The following is a 21057-nucleotide window of genomic DNA, read 5'->3' as shown; positions in this document are numbered from 1 at the left end:
AAACATAGGATCTTACATTTATAAAAACTGAGCAATTTTTGAGAGCCTTAAAGGCCAAAAGATTAGATCTAGTGACCATAACCATTCAAATATAAAAGTTAACAATAGGGCATACTGAGATCCTCATATTGAACAAAAATAGGTCACATAAATGTAATAAAAACTCAACAATTGCTGAGAGCCTTAGAGACCAAAACATTACATCTAGTGAGCCAAAAGATCGCTGAAAACCTTAGAGGCTAATTGATTGCATCCTACCATTGCTGAGTGGTTATGAGCCTCGTTGAGCAAGAGGAAATTTGTACAACTCATTATTGCCGCTAGCCCAACTTGTTGCATTAAAATTTTTTAGGGAGCCAATGGAGGAGACGATGGAGAGGTGGAAGACCATGCACATTGCCAAGACTCAAATTACGCCCCCCCAACAAGTCGAGAGTACTCTGCTATGAAATCTTGAGGCCCTCATCGATGTCTAGGGGGAACCCATACTGCACAGCCATAAAGAGCCTAGAGGTGAGCATGTCATCTAAGGTGGTGACATGCAGATATGGGGGGAATCGATCAACCATGGGAAGGAAGGGTGTCCACTAGCACCAACATTTCTACTCCACGTGAGTGAAATGCAATCACTTTATATGAGAAGGCAGATAACATTGGGATCACAGTGCATCATGGGGGGGTGGTAGTAGGCATGGTGAAGATGAGTGGGTGAATAGCAGATTAGTAGAGGAGCAGATGACTGACGAGAGTTGTACGAGGGAGCATGGAGCAAAGTAGAGCAAGGGTAGAAAAGAGCTAGAGGAGGGTGTGTTGAGAAAAGTAGCAGAGCATGTAGAGCAAAGTAGCAAAGGGGTGGATGAGAGCAACATACTAAAACGCCAAATGCCACGGATCTTATATATTATAAATTTTGAGCCACTATGGTGGGGTTGGCGCTTGGGGTTCCATCCATATTAATTGCAAGCCACCATGGTGGAATATTAGGTGCCACCCTAGATGAGCTGGGTAATCATGCAGCAGATGCCTAGTGGTGGGTGAGCAGGCCACTGCGGTGGCTGGTAATTAACTGCCAGCTCAATGGAATCTTAGCCATGATAGACATGCCTGATGAGAGCCACCACCAATTACCACAGAAGTAAATCATGAATCCTAATCACCTCTAATCACTCATTACCATGCACTCTAGTACTCTATTAAGAATGCAAGCCCAATGACTGGTAATTTATTATACTCGTAGTAATCATCCATGCAAGCCCGGTGGTCGGTAACTGGCAGGTGAGTAATCACAAGCCACTCTAGAACTCCTAGCCTGGTGGCATCTTAGCCACCACAAACATGGCTGATGAGACCCACCACCATCAGGCAATAATTACCACAAAATTAAATCATGCAGCCTAATCAACTCTAATCACTCATTACCATGCACTCTAGTACTCTACTAAGCATGCAAGCCCAATAGACTGGTAATTTACAGCTCTCGTAGTAATCATGCATGCAAGTCTGGTGGTGGTAACTGGAAGGTGAGTAATTGCCACTTAACTGGAAGGTAATTCCCTTAACTGTGTGGTTTGCCTCTATTATTATTATTATTGCAAGATAAGATGAATGGCATACAATTCATTTGTTTAGGAATTATGGATTAGTTATGGCATTTCATATTTCTCAATGTAGGTGCAGTTGTTAAGATATATATATGCACATATAATAATATATGAATATGTATATATGCGCTATATTATAATATTTCCAAAGTGACTGAAGTGATTTTTCCTCAGCTATGTGACTAGATAGTGTCCTTTGATAGGCCAAGGACTTAATGTGAGACAAATGATTTCAATTAAACAACTGATGTGATACAAAAGATTTTGATTAAACAACTAATTTGAGACAAAAGATTTCAATTAAATAGTCAAATGATGAGGTGGACATGTCAGTTGTATGAAGAAATAATGAGAAGGTTGGTGGGCTCAATGAACTCCCTCCCTATTTAAGTGTAGTATAGACACAACTAAGAGCCCATTATGAAATCTAGCCCCAAAACTCTATACACTGATCCACCTACTGCAAATCTATGGCATACCCGCCAAAAGACTTTGGAATGCTCATGTTCTATCTGAAATGTTGGATGACTTCCTCACAGAAATAGACCCGGAGAAGAGGGAGGAAAATAGCTACAAGGAGGACATGCTTCACAATTGGGTGTATGACTTGGAGTCGACAAAGGCAGTAAATATTAATTTCCCTGCTATTGTTTTTCATGCTCTGTTAAGGTACTTGTCAAGCTCATGATGTAGTTTTCTTTTGGCAAGACATGATGGCGGCACAAAGTTGTATAGTAGACCAATACCAGGATGAAGAGGACCCCTGCATGTACCCCATACATACACATGAAAATCCCCTTGACATGGATACCAGAACATATGAAATTCCTGTAACATGTAAGTGCACATTGATTTAGGAAAATAAAATTAAAAAAACCTTCATGACTTGATTTTCATGACCCCAAAAACATTTCACTTAACCACACACTAGACACCCTTGCTCTGGAAGTCTGGTACAACCACATTGCATTTCATCATTTCCCATGAAGTCCTTGCAAAACATACTTTATTATCTCAAAAAAGTATACATCAGTCCATCATGCTTGTGAAAGAAAAATTCAAAATGCCCAAAGCCCACACCTACCCTAGGTGTGTACAACTATGTGCTTACCCCCAGCTATATACAGTGCTCAAAAAGTTGATATAGATTTTGTCCTATCATTTTGCCCATCCCCAAGTCTGTAGACATTCATGTCTTGCAGATAGAGGTATATAAGATTTGCATTTCTTCAGAGATATCCTCATCCGTGAGGTCTTCCGGCTTGTCTAGTTTCATCACAGCTACCCACACTCATGATCCTATGAAAGTATTTCTTTAGTCTGAAGCCATTGACTCTATTCTTATGCTACTGACCATCCAAATCCTCAAGTTGATATGATCCATTTTTTAATTTCTTTGTCACACGAAAAGGTCCATCCCATTTGGTTACAAATTTCTTCTTGAAGGTAGATCTAGACTACTATTGTATCTCAAAACTAGATCACCCTCCTTGATTTTCTTATCCTTGAATTTCTTGTTTGCTCTCTTCTAATTCTCCTCTTGAATTAAAGCATAATGTTCCACCGCCTTTTGTATGTCTAGTTGTGCTTCCTACAAATCCAATAACCAGTTCTAGAAGGTAGAATATGAATCCTCATTTATCTTCATTAACATCTGTAATGCAGGAAATTCTACTTCCAAGGGCAATAGAGCTTCTTTCCCGTAAACAAGATGAAATGGTGAAAACTGGGTGCCTTCTTTTATTGCAACTCTATAAGCCCATAAAGCCCAGTGCAAAGCAAGATCCCACTCTGGTTGTCATGATCTTTCCCATGATATTAGTGCACACACCATTAAATTTTTCATTCATCCCATTACATTGAGGGTAATACAGATTGAGTGAAAGGAGTAGTTACTATGGGTGTACAAGTCAATAGAGGCAAGCAAGTAGTTGGTGGTCCGAGTGTGTAATGAGGTCTCCGAAAATTCATTAGACTAGCCTAAAGAGTTGGGCGATGCTTGCTATAGAGAGGTTGATAAGATAGTTTGGAGTTTGGAATTTCCTTGAGCCGTAAAATGTCGTCGTATTTTTGAAAAAGTAAAAATCTTGCAGGCATTTCTTAGACTTGTGAGGACTTATGGACTTTCTCAAACTGCCATCATTGATCCATGGTGCTCGTAATACCTCATTTTGTGTTGACCTGCTTCCAAGTTAACACTTAAATGTTTTAAGTAGCCCAGTGGTTGAAATCTGACAGTTAAAGATAACTAGTCTAACGGAGACTATTTTAGTACAGCACTGTGCAACAAATTTTAGGATAGCACGGTGGTAATGCAGATTAAGTGATCACCAACGCGGTGGTCAGTTGCACTAGGATAATAATAGCAACCAATGTGGTGGTTTTCTACTATTATTATGAGATGAATTGATTTGTGGATGTGTGGATTCGTTATGGGATGTTGAGATATGGTTCCATGAGCACATAGATGAAAGGCTAAGGTATGGTATAGGAAATAATTAAAGTAGCCACCCTATGATGTGGACTACATGATGTGGAGATGTGGATCAAGAATATCCACAAGGAGAGATGTGGATCAGAGGATCCCACAAGTGTTGACTATTCTAAGGCACTCTCTATATAAAAGGCCTATCCTGTATTGTTGAGTACACATACACTTTTGGAATAGATTTAGTATTGCCTACCATGTGTCTTTCTCATGGAGTTTCTTCTATGGTTTGATCCTCCGTGATCTTTATGCTCATTGAGTGATAGATTGTCCGCACTTTGTCATGGTATCAGAGCTCCCTTGCCTTCCGCTGAGGCATTGCGATCCTTGAGAGTGCAAGAGTGATTGAGAGATTGAGAGCTTCTCAAGTATTCTTGTCAAAGTTCACTTCTATAGAGAAAAGTTTCCATTCATTGCTTTGAGAGAAATTTTCGTCCACTTTAAGGATTTCTCTCCATGTGAGAGAGAGAGAGAGTTTGAGTGTTCATTTAACATTATCCTTCCTTGAGAGAGATAGGTCTTAGATATAGGGAGAGAAGAGGACTCCATAGATAGAGGGGAAGCTCCGAGGCGACTTCTCCAATCTTCAACAAAGCTATCAACAACTACAAAGGCAGTTGTGACCACCTACTTGAAGACACAAAGGCCTTGCAGCTAGCAACGACCCTATCATGTAACTCTCAACTTACAGCTAGCAAACTACTAGCTCTCCAAGCGACTACTTGAATCAACTCAGGCACCTAGAGCAATGCCTTCTCCAATCAGCATCTCCAACAAAGGGCCTTATGCGACCTCTCCAACCAACAAGCCCAAGCGCCCATTGACGCCCTTGCTTCCATAGTCACACCAAAGGTCTAAGTTTCTAAGCTCATGCGTCTCAATAAGCACAGCCCATAACAACCTCATAGCCGGCATGATAGGAAGCTCCTTCAATCGGCTCCCGCACCAACGCCAAGCTCCAAAGAGCCTCGACTACAGGCTCCAACACCCTCAACGCTTCGGCTTTGAGGCGGCGCATCTACTCCTAGCCAACGCTAAATGAGCACTCAGCCGACACCAAACGAGCTTAGCCAACGACCAAGGGCCCACTCCAGCCGTCGCCATTAGCTCCAAAGCCTTCTCGGAGCATGCAGCATACGATCCACTGACTTCCAATGGTTCAGAACGACCTTCTACAAGCTTCTTTGACGGATGACTCGCAAGCACACGGGCTGCAACGCCAGCTCAAAGCATCCACCTCTAAGCCTCACAAGCCAAGCTTCTACAGACGAACATCGACCTCCATGGGCAACCACGCCTCTATAACGCCAACTAGTAGACCTGCGCAGGCTGAGACAGCCTCCACCATCAACGTACTCATGGGCACCTACTAACAACGCAGCAAGCAAGATCCTACAGATGACCTACGCCACCATCTCTTGGCTCTATAGACAGCTCCAAACGGGACTGCATCTCCAACGCAAGGATCATCCAAAGCTCCAGCCACGAATGGGACCGCACCATCGACCTACATGAAAGCTCTAAGCTCTCACCCTGCATGCGCAGCAGCCTAGAAGCTCCAAACGGCATCACAGCCGATGGCAGCTCCTACAACAGATCTCCAACTCCTGCATGACCAGTGCCCATGCATGGGCAACGACCAGCTCCGTCGACGGAAATCCTAAGCGGTAGATAAAATCATCCAGATTCCTAGAGATATTCCGGCTTCCCACATCACGACACATGGCATGATAAGAAGCTAGATCCACCTAGGGTCACCACGCAAGGGTTGGCTCAAGAAAAGCCACATGGCAGATAATCCATAGTTAACATAACCTTGGATTAAATTGTGGTTAGATTAAGTCTTACCATAGTTGAACTATGGTTAGATAAAATAATACCATGGTTAGGTTTGTTGGCTCGATTAGGTTAAAATATTGCCACATGACATAGTGCCACTTAAGCACGGAGAAGCCCTTACTAAGCACAATTTGAATTCTACATGTGAATTCCTATGCCACATCATCAAGGACCATTTCTCGATCAAAAACTTCGACAAGCTATAACTTCCAATCCAGGAAGAAATTGGACACGCTCCAAAAAGAAAAAGTGATCGTCTTTTCAAGCTCTACGCGTTATCAGATCACAATCAATATTGAAAGAAATCAATTGGTAAATACTTTGCAACAAATGGGAAAGTGATGCATGAATGCAAAAAGCATGCCAAAAGCACAAGTGCATAGATGACCATAGCACAAAACATGGCATCCACATATAAAGCATTAAAGGCAAAGGAAGAACAAAGCATCATGCATCAAGCTACATCAAGCAAAGAAGAGAACTTCATCGACATCAAGTATTGAGAAGCAAAACCTTGCCACCTTTAGCCCACACATTTGTAAATCAAGACTAGCCACCTAAAAGTAGCCATGCAAGCACTCAGGGGAGGTATTGACATGTAAAAACCACACTTGACCACCTTAAGTAGCAATGTATGCACTAAGGGGAGGTGATGGATTTGTAACTCACATCTAACCACCTTGTGGTAGCCAAATGGATCATGGCAGCAAGGGGAGGTGATGAGATTGGTGCCATGAGCACATAGATTAAAGGCTAAGGTATGGTATAGGAAAGAATTAAAGTAGCCACCCTATGATGTGGACTACATGATGTGGAGATGTGGATCAAGAATATCCACAAGGAGAGATGTGGATCAGAGGATCCCACAAGTGTTGACTATTCTAAGGGCACTCTCTATATAAGAAGCCTATCATGTATTATTGAGTACACACACACATCTGGAATAGATTGAGTATTGCCTACCATGTGTCTCTCTCATGGAGTTTCTTCTATGGTTTGATCCTCTGTGATCTTTATGCTCATTGAGTGATAGATTAGGCTAAGTAAGATCCGCACTTTGTCATGGGATTGAATAAAACCAGCGTGGTGGTTATTTAGGATATACTAAAAACAAGCATGGGATTTATAGCTCGGGATTTACATTTAAATAATTTAATAAAACCACTAGCGTGGTGGTTGTTTTGGATATACTAAAAACAAGCATGGGATTTATCATTTGGGATTTACAAAAACAAGCAATGAGACTACATTTTCTTAGTACTATCTCAATCATCCTCATCCATCACTCCAAGACACCCGAAGATGTGCTTATGCGTGTCTAAATCCAATTTGAATACACTCTTTCCCTTCTTTTGTTGTGGCACAGGTTGCATCTAAAACTTAATAGCTCTTACTAGATGAGAGTACACAAATGTTTGTGGACTTTTATATGACAGTTTGTAATTACGGCCTCTCTTGGATGTTTTTTTGTACCAAAAAGCTCCGAGTACTACATCCCAATTCTCATAGGTTGTTCCCCAATTATCCTTAAATGCTAGCTCAACATTGTGCTTAGGTTTTGTGTAGTGCAACAGAAAGTATGGGTCATCTTCCTCATTCTTCCCATAGGCAGCGACAATTGCAAAGCTACCCCCCTCTTCCAAACAGTCAGTGAGGTCATCGAGACTCTCCCCAAACTATGGCAAGTCATTGTTTGTCTCTCCATTGTTTGTCACTCCATCTAAACATAGAAGGAAAACTTGAACTCGCTCCCATGTCTTCACAATTGCAATGTTCTCACAATTGTCATGATCCCCTATGATGCATGCACTGCAGAAACAAGAAAGTTTTCTTGCTTTTATCAGTTGGTTGTTTGAAAATACCCATATGCTATGCATACCATGAACTCCTTTAATTTTCTCACAATCGTGCCAGCTTATCCTTCGCACTTCATCCACTTTCACTTCATGGAATACTTTGTGTATAACACTATTCTTAAGTCTTTGTTTATTGTATATTGAAAGTAGGCATGTGGAGAGGTCCATGCTACAACGTCATGGGCATCATTGAGTTTCTCTTGAGGGCATGTTAATTGGTGTTTAAACAAAGCTTGCTTAATAACAACACCACATTCATCATGTTCACCCTTGCCATCGGTAGACCCAAAGAAATTCCACATCATGTCTAGACCACCGGTCAGGGATTTAAACCTGAGAAAAAGTAGAATCCATGGGCTAATTTAAATTGAGAGATAGCACTATCTGACCACACCCAATGTTGTTTTTTATTTTCTACATGGGTATTTTCCTTTTTCATCCATTCCCAATGCAGTAGAAAAGCCTCATGTTGTTCTTGAAAGGAATAATTTTCAAAAGAATCTATGACAGCAGAGACAATAGTGTTATGGGGAAAATTAGCAAGGCACATCTTGAACTGCTCATCCTACCAGTTGGCCGTGAAATTGTGAAGCACATATTTTGGGATGGATTTAACCATGTGACCAATAAGCTCCCTCGGCTGAGTGCTCCTATATGATAGTAGCCATCTTTTTTTATCAGATCCTTCAACATTGACACTTGAAAATCTCCTCCATTTTAGAGAAACATGGTTGTCTTCCCTCATTTCATTTGGACAAACGTGACCTTTCTTCTTTTTTAGCTTCAAACTGCAATGCTTGCATGTGCCACAAATGCATTCAATGTGGCACCACTCATTGTCTACCTTTGGACAAACCATTGGCTCCCACAGAGAGCTTAGGCTACAAAACCTACTCTCCCTTGCAACACATGATGAGGATCTAGGTGGTCTATAGACTGCGCATTCATCAAGGAGACATGGGCATCGATCCCCATGGAGAAATGCTCCAACACGACCAGATATCAAGTCATTCATAGCTTGCCGGGCCAGGTCAAAGTCTATGTGTGTTTTGCATCAACAAACATTCTCGTCTTTGAGTTTCCTGACGTACCAGTGCTTACAATTCTCAAAGATCCTCTACCCAATTGAAATGTGAGGATTCTAATCCATAAACTTGAGATATAACTTGGTCTGCTGACCCAACATGTGGGAACATCAAAACAATGAGCCCTCTTTTGAATGGAACAATAGAATAGTATAAAATACAACTTACCCGAAAAGAAGACAATGGCAAACCAAAGTCTGTGCAAGGTCACGTCGAAGTGTGTGCAGGTTATAGGGCATTTGTAGAACAGGGGCAGGTTGCAGGTTCTTAATCTTCCAAGATTTGATGGGCAAGAGGTGTGAAAATTTGAAATTCACGGGAGTAGCAAAATTTTTAGCCACCGGTTCCCCCCCTCCAGCGATACATGTTAGTAGAATCGGATATCCCAAACAAGTGCAATGTGGCCTAAAATGCTTTAGAACACAAATAGGCCAAAGGGCACACTATCGAGTTTGATGCTGTGTATTATGAAACGCGATGACCTTTGGCATGCTTAACATGAGCCATATAGCAAGGAAGTGCATGGAAAAAGAAACAATTCAAAATTGTAAATAGTGTTGGATTTATTAAAAGATCTTTACACATGCACAAATTGCACATTTTCAGCTTCTTTCATTTTAGGCTAAATCTAGATACCAATACCAACAACTATCAATGTTTTAAGACCACCATGCAATAGTCCCACTAGTTGGATTACAAATTTTCAATCCATTTTGGCTTTCAACAAATCAAAAAATAGTTATAGAGCATGCCCTAAAATTGGTGTGCATCACTTAGCACATTGGAGGCCCATTAATCCATGCCTAATGTTCTCATTTAGGTGTGTCCTTGGGTTGAGGAGAAGCTCACGTAGTGTACTTTTGAATGATTACTTGGTTGCATGTATGTACAAAACAAAATTTTGATGTTTTTGAATAAATTGTTATATCCTATAGTCTTTAGGATGCGTGCTTCACATGAAACATAGCACTTGTAATGCTTTAATGGTCTCGTTCCAAATCTTTATTCCATAATTTTTTGGTCTCATGTTCAAGTTTGGAATGTTTACTACAACTTGAATACAAAGTTTGCTGAATTTTATTGAGCAATGCATAAGTTATGGGGCATGCAAGATACCCATTTATAGAAAAGTCCCTGAACCTCACAGAAAATGGCTACACCCTATTGAGATATCGAGCTCCACTTGTGATATGCCAAGGTGACCGTTGTGCATTTATGTCACCGACTTGTTAGCTGCAGATGCAGTTGGTACACCGCCCATGAATAATAGCTGGATGATAGCTATCTTTATGTACTCTAGTTAGTGGCTCAGTTAGTATAGCACCTAGGTTAGCTGAGTTTGGTTTGAGACCCACGTATAGGGTTCATCTATTCCTTTTGTACTAAGAGAGAGTTCTTTTTGGCTTTCACAACTAAGAAGAGGAAAATTGTTTTCAACCTCCACCTTTGTGTATTCCCCCATTGTGTATGTGAGAAAGCCGCAAGTGAGACTCCTTACCTCTCTCCCATTCTCTTCACATGGTATCAGAGCTCGGTTCGTGGTAAGGAGCTCAAGAAAGCAAACCAAGTTCGCAGTGTCTTGGTAAGAGGATCAGTGTTGCTTTCCTTTTTCGAGTTTGGGAGCAAATCTCTATAGGTAGCACAACCGAAAAGTGCAAGAGTGCACTGGGATGCCCTTCGCGGTGTGGCGAGAGGGCAGTATATGCTACGCGTAAGGGCAAAGCCCTTGGTGATACTATTGTTTTGATTCGAGGCCATTTTGGGGCCCATTTTGGTGGCGGAAATTTTCCGCAGGCACTTAGGAAGGGAGCAGGAAGGTGCCTTGTTTTTGCTGTGCGACCACTGTTCTGCAGGTCGGTGAAAAGTTGTCGTACAAATAGCATCATATGCCTGTCCGCAGAGATATTGGGAGTGGCAAAATCATTCTTATTGCGTGTTGATGCAAAATAATCATTAGGAAGTGACTGTGTGGTCAAATACCACTTTCGTCAATTTTGCAGATTTGCCCTTGTGAGGCAGAAGTTGTGTTTTTTGCAGTGACAGAATATTTTGCAGTGTTCTATAATGGCATCTGATTCTCTTTCATAGATTATCACTGAAAAGCTTGACAAGAACAACTTCCCAGCATTGAAGTTTAGAATGACAAATTTCCTTAAGGGAAAAGGCTATTGGGAGTTCATTACTGGAGCTAAACAAGAACCAGTTATTCCTAATGATCCCAATCAACAGGAGTTGTAGGCATTTAAAGGCTAGCATGAGAGAGCTAGAAAAGTTATGTACTGGCTGTCTATCAGTATTTCAGATTCTATGATTGTGCATATTCAGGATGATGCAAGCATGCCGAAGGAGGCGTGGGATACTTTGATAAAAATGTATAGCACAAATACGCAAGCCAGGAAAATGCAGCTCAAGCAAGAGTTGCATAATGTGCAGAGAGAAAATATGAGCATCAATGACTACCACATGAAGGTGAAGAAGATTGCAGATGCCCTTGCTTCCATTGGGTCGCTAGTGGAAGATTATGATTTAGTTTCTGTGACCTTGAATGGTCTAGGAAAGGATTATGCACAATTCCAGACATCCATTGCCATCTGTGAGAATTTTCCTGATTTTGGGGAGTTGATTGCTCTTTTAATTTCTGAAGAGCAGATAAATGGTTGTGCATCTTTTTCAGGAGAAACTTTAAAAGAAGCTGTCTTCTACTCAAATGCTGGAAGAGGTAGAGGCAGAGGTAGAGTAGATCGACCGAAGGCCATGGCAGAAATCAGAATATGCAGCAAATTCAAGCAAACCAGTCCTATGGAGGAGGACATGGTAACTTTAGAGGCAGGGGGAGCCAAAGAGGTCCTGGTGGATGGCAGAGAGGCAAAAATGCAAACAGCAATGTTGAATGCTACTACTGTGGTAAAATGGGTCATATGGCTAAAGACTACTATAAAAAGAATAACATCATGAATGGAAAATTGCAGCAAGGCAATTATGCGTCCTCTGGTAGACACGGGCATGACAAAAATGAGCAGTTGTTTATGGTGCAGCACATGACCAATTCTGTGACAAGTGCAGAAGAAAGCAATGATGTGTGGTATGTTGACTCAGGTGCGTCAAACCACATGACAGGTCAAGTAGAATGGATGCAAGATGCAAGGAAAATGGAAAAACCAGGATTTGTGGAGACTGGTGATGATACTGCACATCCTATTGTGCTAATTGGTAAAATTCATCTGTCTATGCAAGATGGGAACAAGAAATACCTGTCTGATGTATTTCATGTCCCGAATATCACCAAGAACCTGGTTTTTGTTGGTCAAATGGTTGAGCAGGGCTTGCAGGTCAGATTTAATCCTCATGAGTGCTTTGTTGAGGATATGAAAAATACAGGTCGCTTGATAGCAAAAGGGAAGAAGAAGGGCAGGATGTTTACGTTGGATATAGACATGCATGAATTGAGTGCAACAATGTTTGCACATGGGATCGGTGTAGTTGCAGATATTGATATCTGGCATAAACGCATTGGTCATGTTAATGTACAGTGACTTAAATTAATGCAGGCCCAAAATATAATTGTAGGATTACGTAAGTTCAAGGTTGCAAAAATGCATAAGGTATGTGAAGCCTGTCAATTTGGAAAACAGGAAAGGAAACCATTTCCTAGACATGTTCAAGAGAGTAAGAGGCCATTGGAATTAATCCACTCTGATGTGTGAACTACTAAAGCTACATCTATTGGAGGTTGTCATTATTTTGTCACTTTTATTGATGACTACAATAGAAAAGTTTGGGTGTATTTTATGAAAAAGAAAAGTGAAGTGTTTGGGCATTTCAAAGCTTTTAAAGCTATGGTTGAAAAAGAAATAGGCTTGCAAATAAAATGCCTAAGGTCAGATGGAGGGGGAGAGTACCTCTCAAATGAGTTTGCAAGGTTCCTACAGGAGCATGGCATAAAGCAGCCATATTCATGTAGTCATACCCCACATCAAAATGGACTTGCAAAAAGGAAAAACAGGCATGTTGGAGAGGTATCTCATGCCATGCTCAATGAAAAGGACCTGCCAGATTATTATTGGGCTGAAGCAGTTGCTACAGCAGTCTACATAATGAACATGACTCCCACTGTAGCAATACATGGCATGATGCCAGAGGAGAGGTATACTGGTAGGAAACCAGATATTTCTCATTTGAAGGTTTTTGGTTGCATTGCCTATGTTCATGTGCCAGATGAGCTGAGATCCAAGTTGGATCCAAAAGCTAAGGAGTACATCTTTATTGGTTATTCTCTGCAGCAGAAAGGGTATAGATGCTATAACCCTTCTACTCATAAGTTTACAGTGAGCAGAGATGTTGTTTTCTATGAGATGAGCGGCTAGTATAAACCAGTAAATGTGATTGATGATGTAGATGCAAAAAATGGTAATGCTGCACAGAATTCACTACAGCAATCACAAAATATTAGTGGACCTGTAGTGTCCTTTAGCATTGGTTCACATACTTCACCATGGACAGGCAGATTGAGATCAAGATAATCTCCTCAAAGCAATGCAGATAGTGGTATGCAAGTATCACGAAAAGGAAAAGAGAAAGTAGATCAGGCCATGGTTGATGTGAATGCAGGTCACTCTTATGTGGATGGTGAATCCAGTGGCTCAAAACAGAGCCTTGATGATGAGCTGGGTATTCCTTCTGTTGTTACACCTGGGAAAGGAAGACAAGGGATGTTTTGAGAGCACCTGGTAGTGAGCCTATTTTGCGCAGGCCTACTAGAGTTAAGTATCCTGTGGATAGGCTGAAATATGATGGATTTATAGCCATTCACTATGCCTATATGGTCAAAGTGATACAAGAACTAGAACCCACTTCTTTTGAGCAAGCCATGGGAAAAGAAAAATGAGAGAAAGCCATGGATGAAGAAATGGATGCCTTGGAAGCAAATGCTACATGGGAATTGGTGCCTTTGCCTAAAGACAAGAATGCAATTGGCTGCAAGTAGGTTTATAAGATAAAGCACAATGCAGATGGTTCTGTGAACAGATACAAGGCAAGATTAGTTGTCAAGGGGAATGTAAAGAATGCTTTCTTGCATGGTGATTTGCAAGAAGAGGTCTATATGGAGCAGCCACCAAGTAATGTTCATGTTGTTCATCCTGAGTTTGTTTGCAGGTTGAAGAAAGCCTTGTATGGCTTCAAGCAAGCACCTAGAGCATGGTCTGACAAGATAGGACAATATCTTGTCACTATTGGCTCTCAAATTGCCAAGGCATAATAGAGAAAGGCATTATGCTGCTTGTCATTTATGTTGATGATTTGATCATCACAGTTGATAGTGATGAAGATATCCTTCATTTGAAAATGCTATTGAAGCAGAAGTTTGAGATGAAGGATTTGGGAGAGTTGCGTTACTTCTTGGGCATTGAGGTGATTAGATCCACAAGTGGGATATGGCTCTTGCAGAGGCAGTATGGATTGGACATCCTGTCCAAATATGGGATGATAGGCTATAAACCTATTTCAGTTCCTTTGGAGCAGAATGTGAAGCTGAGTGCAGATGCAGGTGAGCTTCTGGAAGACCCTACTATGTACAGATGCATAGTAGGAAATTTGATTTATATGACTATTACCATGCTAGATTTGAGCTATGCTATTGGGTTGGTAAGTCGGTTTATGCAGGCTCTAAGGAAACCACATTTGGATGTGCACAGCTAGACGCATACTAAGGTATGTGAAGTCCACATTGCAGTATGGACTATTTTATGAGACTGGGGTTCAGATACAATTGCATGGATACACTGATGCTGATTGGGCTGGTAGTATTTTTGATAGACGATCTACCAGTGGATATGTGTTCTCCTTTAGGAGTGCTACAATCACTTGGAGCAGCAGGAAATAGCCTACGGTTGCCTTGTCGAGCACAGAGGCTGAGTACAGGGGTGCAGCAATGGCTGCATGTGAGGCAGCTTCATTGCATAAGCTACTTTATGATATGCATCAGTCTACAAATGGGCCAGTTATCATTTATTGAGACAACATGAGCAGTATACACTTGGAAAATAACCTAGTCTATCATGCTAGAACAAAGCACATTGAGGTGCATTATCACAATGTGTGGGAGAAGGTTCTAGTAGGTTTTATTGATCTACTTTATGTCAACACAGAGGATCAGGTAGCTGACATATTCACGCAAGCATTGGGCACAGACAAGCTGCGCAAGTTCAGAGACCTGCTTGGTGTGCAGGAATTGGGATTGAGCTCAAGGGGGAGTGTTGAGATATCGAGCTCCACTTGTGATATGCCAGGGTGACCGTTGTGCATTTATGTCACCGACTTGTTAGCTGCAGATGCGGTTGGTACACCGCCCATGAATAATAGCTGTATGACAGCTATCTTTATGTACTCTAGTTAGTGGCTCAGTTAGTATGGCACCTAGGTTAGCTGAGTTTGGTTTGAGACCCACATATAGGGTTCATCTATTCCTTTTGTACTAAGAGAGAGTTCTTTTTGGCTTTCACAACTAAGAAAAGGAAAACTGTTTTCAGCCTCCACCTTTGTGTGTATTCCCCCATTGTGTATGTGAGAAAGCCACAAGTGAGACTCCTTACATCTCTCCCACTCTCTTCACACACCCAAGCAAACAATGACCCTCATATAAAGGGGGTATTCATAGATTGAATTAGAAAAGGGTGTGTTTTATTCGAGATATACTTACATATAAGGGATTTTATAAATAGTCCTTGAACATATGTGATATATAGGGTTTATATTTAGTGCCCCCCCTCTCAAAGCTCCAAGTATGCTATTTGCAGTGTGCTTTGCCAACCTTGTGAATATGGAAAGAACTACCCAATCTACTTTTCCATTCAACAACTCAATGATGCATAAATTAACAACATCGCCATAGAAAGAGAATCCCTTATGATAGTTTATAGGGTCAAGCAATTTCGACACAATTTATTAGAAATTGATTTTGTCTTCTACACCTACAACCATCGAGCATTGATCTATCTTATGAAGTGCCCATGTGCAATAGGAAGAGAAATTAGATATTTTATCCTACTTCAAGAATTCAACTTCAAAATATTGGTTTGCAAAGGTGCCCAACACTACATTGCTAATCACTTGTCTTGTGTTAGGACTGTAGCACCTCTTCATATCTTAATAAAGACACCATGAGGTAGTAGGAAGGTAGTCACATAGAATTGCATAATAGATAATCAAGAGATACACTCATTCTCACAAATAGAAATATATAGAGATAGAATAAAAATAGAGAATACAAGAGGAAAGACCATCTAGAATGGAATGGAATGACTGAAGACTCTAGGTCGCATAAGTACAAGGTTCAGCTAACAACCATCATACCCATGTGGGGCGGTTGTGACTACATGCACCTCTTGGAATGCCCACTTGGATACCTGAGATTGCTAATGCCTAAATAAATAGCACTCATGGTGGACTATGCAAATCCATAATGTGACAGCCATCACTTGATTAGAAGTTAGATGTGTGCAAGTGTGTCACAATCTTTTTGGGCCAAGCAAAGGTAGAGAACCTATGCAAGAAGAAAAATTCCCAATTATTCATCGAGACTCAACCAATCTCCATGAGAAGATTGAGTAGCATATGTCTTCCACTTGATCCCTTTGGTATCCTCACTTCTCAAACTAGCGAGCATCAGAAACCTTGCATCGCATGGCTTGCAAATTGGAACCTCCAAACTCGATGGTATTCATACCATCTCCACCACATAACAAATGTCATTGGTGGTGTTCTTTAGCCTCTCGATCATGTCTTCTGATGATCTGCTCCTAATGATGCACTTTCTTAATATCCATTAGCCACTGTGTCAGTTGTGGTTGCATGTATTCTACATATCCCTAGTCTAGCCAATGCTCTCTTTCTAAGTACTCCACGATCATGGCTCCAAATGGTAAATTCAAATCAATACATCCCCTTGTACTAGCTAGGAATTGGATATACCTATAGAAAAAAAGAAAGCAGGCTTACTAATGTTGCAAAAGGAGTATGATACTTGGAGTAGTGCTTGCTCAAAAATCAGTCAGATTCTTACCAACAGGGTGAGTGAGGTGGCATATGCATCACCAATAAATGTGCACCCAAATCTAGCCAAAAACATAGCCTCAAGAGATTATATTTCAACTGAATACATTTCAATTGAATAATACTTGCCATTTGAGTACTGACAAACTCCACAAATCAATAAATAAAGTGTTATACTTGGGCTCCCAACTTTCTTGCTTTGCTATCACACCCCCTTTTTCCTTGTCCACATCACCTTCATTTGCAACAGATGAACCCATAGTATGGAGCACAAGAGTGTAGCCCATCAAATCAAGGTTTGCATCTAACCTAAGAGCTCTAGTAGATCTACCACCTGCACCCATATTTGGTTCTTGACTACTTATGAACAAACTTTGACACATCTCTGAAATGACAATGCATTTCGAGAGCACAATCTAGGTGTTCCACTCTTGCTTCACCTCTTCCTTGTAAAGTGCTCACGAGATATTCTACCTGATCTTTGTGTTAACTGAAACACTCCCCAGGACCACCATAGGTCTTGTGCCAGGCTATGTGATGTCCTTCAATGTAGCAACTCTGTGTCTATGCTCTGAAAAATAATATTCATGGAGTTGTGTCACCTCCATAGATGCATCTGCCTTTTCTCACTCATGATTCCAAGACTGTGAGATAGCTCTCCATTTGCCTCATTCGTTCTACTTGGATTCTCATTGTGACATTCTCCATCCAAAGCATCGTGACGTCAAACCGCAAGTCCACATGCTATTGATGAGATTCTTGGTTGGCCAACCATTGGCTTGCCATACCCAACAAGAAATGTGCTCAAGATTCCAACTAAGTAGGCTATGAATCTGGCATTGGTATCCCCCATGGTATGACCGTCGTCATGACTTTTACAGTTGTCAAGATGGCTAAAATAGAAGGAGACCAACTACATGGGCATTTGATCCCACTCTGATGGTTGACCCAATCTTTGGCACATGTCACATCTTTGCACAAACATTTTGGCATGTTTTTGCAACGTTGGCTACCATAATGTGGCTTGGAGGACGTTTTCACCGTGATGGATCCTAGAAAGTGTCTGCTTCTGACTCGACAATGTGCTTCAATTAGGATTGCATCTTGTTCAAGTAGAAGGATGCAATGGGGTAACACGGTTGTAACATTGCATTGCTAGAGATGGCCCACAACCACCTCAAACCCACGGCTCCATAATGCCAGTTTATTGCAATGGTCCCGAGTCAGGTGCTTTGTACTTCACCACACCATCACCAAGGGATATCTAGGAGTAACTCTGTCTTGTCCTTTTTGGCAGCATCCTCCATGAACACTACACACAGCTCCACATCACAAAATTTGTCTTTGATGCTGGTTGTGGGTTCTCTTGACTCAAGTCATGACAATTAGTCAATGACTGGATGCTGTGACCTCGGTCAATGCACCACCTCAAAATCAAATTCTTAAAGCAAGAGCATATAGCATGCCACACAACTCGGTAAGATTTTACTATGTCGCTAGGTACAATAGTGCAGACTATAGAAAATCTTCATAGAATAGATCATCCCCAAACATTTTTGTTCAGCCACCACAGAGGGAAGACTAGTTTGGGAGGGAAACCACATTTTTGTCCATGATTTTTTTTGAATAATCCATTGTCAGAATTGGAATCCTATCAAGATCTCGAAAAGATTTTTTAATTTGTAAGTGATAGTTGTTTATGCATAAAATAATATTCCTTGCTCTGACGTTTCCAAAATTTTCCTCTTTTTTCTACTTTTCTCAATGTAACATTGGCCCTCTTGCTATTGGTTGAGAGCTACTTTTCATTTGGCCAAAAGGCCCCAAAATGAGCTCCCTTTTTTCTAATGCATTGTAGGTGAGTATCAAGCTCCACAAGTACAAAATGTGAATATTCTTTCACAAAAGTATATAAAACTTGACTTAATATGAAGGGATCAACAATATGGGTAGTACTTATTTAGCCAAAAAAATGATATTTCATACATGCACTAAGCATATAGAGGTTCATCACACTTCATCCAAGAAAAGATACAATTCAGATAAGAGTTGCAGATACTCCACAAAGCCATTAATCATTAAGAACTTGTATTGTTTTCTCTCTATTTTCTACAACCTAGCCCCTTCTAGAACCTCTTATGACTTATAGGGAGACTAATGATAAGTAACTCCATGATTTTTCTTGGTTTCCAATTCTCGATCGCCTTTGGTTAAGCTCATAGAAGCACGAAATTTAAGTAGGCTTTGCTAAACAAGCACCTTTTTATTTGTATTCCACCCTCATCTTACACAATGCAATTTAAGATGGGGTGTTGAGAAAGTAAATTGCGAGCACGTACCTATGCAAGCACATGTGTGCCACATGGTACATGTGCAGCATTGTACCCCCACTATAGGCTCCAAGTTCCAAATAGGGGTGGTTATTGCTATAAAGAAGAGAGAGATAAAGAAAAAGGGGGGGAGTTTCAAGAGATAGAGAGGGCAAGAGAGAGACAAGAAAGGGAAAAAGAGTTTTCGAGATAGAGAAAGAAAGGGGGAAAGACAAAGAAGAGTGGAAAAGAGTTTGTGGGAGAGAAAGAGAGGGGGAAGAGATAAAAGAAGGAGGAAAGTGTTTTTAGGAGAGGAAAGAGGGGGAAAGAAATAGAACAAAGGACGGAGAGAGAAATGGGGAAAAAGAGGGGCTCAAGACGGGGAAGAGATTGGAGAAAGGAGTGAAGAGAAAAGAAGAGGGGGGAGGAGGGGGAAGGAGAGAGAAAGGACGAGGGGGGAGGAGAGACAAAAGTGAAAGCTAGAGACAAAGAAAGGAAGAGGGGGGAGAGGGGAGGAGAGAGAAAAGTGAAAGCTAGAGACTGAGAGGGGGAAGAGATAAAAGAAGGAGGAAAGTGTTTTTAGGAGAGGAAAGAGGGGGAAAGAAATAGAACAAAGGACGGAGAGAGAAATGGGGAAAAAGAGGGGCTCAAGACGGGGAAGAGATTGGAGAAAGGAGTGAAGAGAAAAGAAGAGGGGGGAGGAGGGGGAAGGAGAGAGAAAGGACGAGGGGGGAGGAGAGACAAAAGTGAAAGCTAGAGACAAAGAAAGGAAGAGGGGGGAGAGGGGAGGAGAGAGAAAAGTGAAAGCTAGAGACTGAAAGAAAGAGAGAGAGGGAGAGAGAGAGAGAGACGGAAGGGGGCGCGGGGGGGGAATAAAGGAGTGGTAAAAAGGCATGCCCTAACATCTTAAGGAGGAGTTTGAAGACCCTAATAGGTTCCACTAGGGCTATTCGTGTAAACTTGCAATGCTTTGTGTTTAGTAAAGAGAGTGCTCACTTTCTTAGATTAGCCTTATGCTGACTAGGAACTTTACTCTAGGTCACAATTTATTGGAAAGTTGTACTAACATCTATGCCAGCACTAAAAACTCTTTGAAACAAGCTATAATCAACTTTTTCCTTCCTTGGCCATTAGGGGCCTGGGGATGCACTTTCTTGTTATCAACCTCTCAATTAATGCCCACCAACTCTAGCAAGATAGAGATAGAGAGAGAGAGAGAGAGAGAGAGAGAGATTAAAAAGGGAAAAGTAATCATTTTAGATATATAAATAACACAGGACACCTCTAAAATCACAATAAGAGACATCACACTCTCTATCAAAGTAATATTCTAGCAAGGAAACACCTAAGTAAGACTAAAGGTTGAGTTAGGTTGGGTGGGGTCTTGAGCAAGGTATGACTAGGTAAGTCAAGTATGGAGGCATCACTTGAGGCAATTGACTAGGAGCATTGATTTTTATACATCATCTCTTGTATCATTAAATGGAGGGCAATGGCTATGTGTCTTATTATGATTATTTGGGTTGTCCTTTGGCTGACCTTTGGAGTGTACTTGTTGAAGAGGAAGTATGACTAGTAAATGCCTAGATAACATAAGAGTGGATTGCAACTAGTTGAGGAGCATAGCATGAAAAGCACATGGACAAACTAAGTGGACAAGATTCATTTATCATGAATGATAGGGGATTGCTAATCTTGCTCCTCAACCAATCATGAACCTTTACTCTAGGCCAAAATACTCTTGTAGCAAGCAAACACTTAAGTATTAATATAAGGCTCTGTTAGGCTAATGGGTGGGGTCATGAGCAAAGTGTAAGTCAAGTCTAGAGG

This window comes from Dipteris shenzhenensis, chromosome 24 (genome assembly GCF_047967505.1).
Source record: "Dipteris shenzhenensis isolate YYH24624 ecotype China chromosome 24, Dip_SZ_1.0, whole genome shotgun sequence".
NCBI classification, from domain to species: Eukaryota; Viridiplantae; Streptophyta; class Polypodiopsida; order Gleicheniales; family Dipteridaceae; genus Dipteris; species Dipteris shenzhenensis.
This window is presented reverse-complemented; position numbering follows the sequence as displayed.